This window comes from Desmodus rotundus, chromosome 10 (assembly GCF_022682495.2).
Source record: "Desmodus rotundus isolate HL8 chromosome 10, HLdesRot8A.1, whole genome shotgun sequence".
Classification (NCBI taxonomy): Eukaryota; Metazoa; Chordata; class Mammalia; order Chiroptera; family Phyllostomidae; genus Desmodus; species Desmodus rotundus.
In genome coordinates, this window is record NC_071396.1 from 20,186,364 (window position 1) to 20,189,512 (window position 3,149).

Consider the following 3,149-nt stretch of genomic DNA (forward strand, 5'->3'; position numbering starts at 1 on the left):
GCCTGGCCCAGAGTGGGTCTTCCTCAGACACTGGTTTCTGTCCCTTTTCCTTCCTGAGGTGGGGCAGTAGGCAGAGTAGCCAGTCCCACAGTGGGAACAGCATAGAGAGGGTCCCCGATGCCACGCACAGCTACTCTCTGCCTGTGGGTCAGGGCCAGGCAGGGGAGTCGGAAGGGGCGGAAGGGGTGCAAGGCCTGGGAGGCAGAGGCAGCCAGGCAGAGCCCAGAAGGAGTGGGGCTGCGTGTGTGGAGAGATGGTCCAGGATGGAGCAGGCGGAGAAAACCAAGGCACTGAGGTAGAAAAAGACGGGATGGGTGCGGGGCCCCAGCTTCTACCCAGGGGCTGGCAGGCAGGAACGGAAGGAGGGCAAGAGGCGGCTGAGGCTGTTGCGTGGGAGCTGCAGTGCTCAAGGGTTTCAGTTGGATCCAACAAGCAGAGGTCTGTCAATTTGGAGTCTCATCTATTAAGAGTAATCTGCTGCCGGTGTAGACAGGACTGTCAGGGGAGAGGCAGGAAAGCAGGGAAATTTATACTTTACACACACACACACACACACGGAGCCTTCTCCACCCCAAACTATGTACACGCCACCCAATCCCATTTAAAACAGCTCGGGCATTAATTTTGCCCTTGTAATCCACACTAGAGGTTTAAAACTGCTGTGTTTTTGCTTTTGTGACGTCTTATGGTCATATCTACAATTCATTTGCCGTTAAATCAAGAATGAGCCTCTCCATTCTGTTGTCGTTCCTACGGTAAAATACAATGTACTATAAGGCAATTCAGTTCGTCATAAACTTTCCAGGAACGAAATTGATAAGCAGCAGAAGCTCACTGCACGTGACAATAATTAAATCTGTACTTAACAAGTAGAAAAGAATGAGCACAGGGGAAGGTGATGTGGCAGGAAAAAAAAAAGACGTCACTATATCAGGAAATCATACTGCGGTTTCATGCCCGTGGTCTGTTCTGAAGTATTGGATTATGTTGTATATTCGAGGAGAAACAAAGGGGAGTGAATACCCAAATTACGACATGAATTGTATTTTCAAAATACAGGCTGAAAGTCCAAGATCAAGGTGTCAGCAGGTTCAGTGTCTCCCAGGGCCTCTCCCTCCTGGGCTTGCAGACGGCCTCCTGCTCACCCTGTCCTCCTTGGACTTTACTCCTCTGTGTCTCGCCCTCTTTTTATAAGGACACCAGCCTGTCCGATTAGGGCCCACGCTGAAAACCTCATTTACCCCTAATTGCCTCCTTCACGACCCTGTCTCCAAACATAGCCGCATTCGAGTTCGGAGGTGCTGGGGGTCAGGACTTCAACACGGGAATGTGGGAGGTGGGCACAGCCCATGACAGACGGCCTTCAGAAGACTTAGGGCTGTGGTAGGCCGAATCCCAAGCCCGGGCTCCCGCCAGTGTGACTAAGCATTCCTCTGGACCCCGATTGCTTATTTGGAGATTTTTTTTGAAGTAGCCCCAGCTTTTGGGAAGGGAACGGAGCGTTCCCTCTGCCCCAGCTCCCTGTTGCAGAAAAAGAATGTGATGGAAAAACCCGCCGGTGCCGAGGACGGGTGGGGGCGTCGGCTCGCGGCCGCCGCTGATTTATGCTGTGGTTGTGGCTGCAGGGACCAGGCCGCTCCTTGGTGCCTGGCGTGATCGGGAGGTTTTCGTGATGGCTTCAGAAAATAGAAAATTACTGTAAATAAGACAGTGTTGGGCTGTTTTTAATTTTCTGCAGCTCATTATATCACGGTCAAATGAAAACCTTGACATTTGGGCAGGAAGCGTGTGGCAAGTGGGTGTGGGTGGACTTCGGGCAGGGCCGCTACCCCCAGTGAAAGTCTTGCAAAGCCTGAAGACACACAAGAGGGCTCTGTAGACGTCAATGTTGGTGACCTCCTCTTCCTGACCAAGTTCTCCACAACCCCGGCTCTGCTGGTCAATAAACAGGCAGCGGCAGAGGCGTCGGGGGAAGGGACCGTGAACTCTCGGTGACACGCTAGGGACAGGCAGAGCGGTTGCAGCAGCATCTAATTAGATTAGGCCAGCAGAACACACTGTCCCTACCGACGGCCTGGCCGTGGACGTCAGATGAGCAGAGAGCCTTGGTGCGACTCAGGCCGGGCTGTCGTGCGAAGGCCATGTCCCAAGCACGTCTCTGGGACGGCTCAGGAAAAGGCACGGAGTTCTCCTGAGCTGCTCCCAGCCTGGCCCATAGACAAATCATCCAAAAATGGAACTGCAAAACATTCAGAGTTGTTGGCCCATCTCCCACATTCAAGTTCAAGGAGCTCAGCATCACAGGGACCTCCACAGTGGCATCCCGCTGAGGTCTGCCCTCCACGGGACAGCTGTGGGGTTGGAGGTGCACACCAGGGGACTGGGTGGGGGGTGCAGTGTTAGCAGAATGGCTTTGGGGTCAGGTGACCAGGTCCAGGCTCTGACACATCCTGGTTGTGTGACCTCAGACAGTGAGGTAACTTCTCTGTTCATAATAATAGCACCCACCTCCAGCAGTGTCCTGAGAACGATACACATGAGGCCTGGGGGCAGTGGCGGGCACTTGGGACAGACAGAGCGTGTTGTCATGATGACTGAACAAGGCCCCCTGTGGGAATGTCCCAGGGTTGAGGGGGGAGGGGCAATGAGAATGCGGGAGAGGCCATGTAGACCTACCTAGTGATGGCGCTGCGCAAGGGGAGGCCAGGGTGCTTGTGAAACATCGCCGTAAACGCTGCACAATGTTACAACTCTTTCCGAGCGTGGGCTGGACCACATGTTCTTTTTCCTCTGTAAGTACAACGAGCTGTAGTTCCCTTCTCTAACACTCTCCGGTCTTGGAAAACTCAGGGAACGCCTCTACCTGCCTGGCCCACAGCTCCTCCTCTCCCTCTTCACTTCTGTCTCTGACTTGGAGTCGTCAGCGCCCCGCACCCAGCACCTCTGAGTGACACCTGCCACACTGGGAATCTCTCCTCTGCCCAGCAGGTGCCTCAAAACTTCTGGGGCTTTAGGCCTTAGACAAATCCTCTGGTGTACGTCTTACTACAACACAGAGCCAGGGGGAGAGCTGGTGATGGACGGAGACCTGACTTGGGGCAGTGAACACACGATACGGTGTAAAAGGATGTGCTGTGGAACTGTGCCCC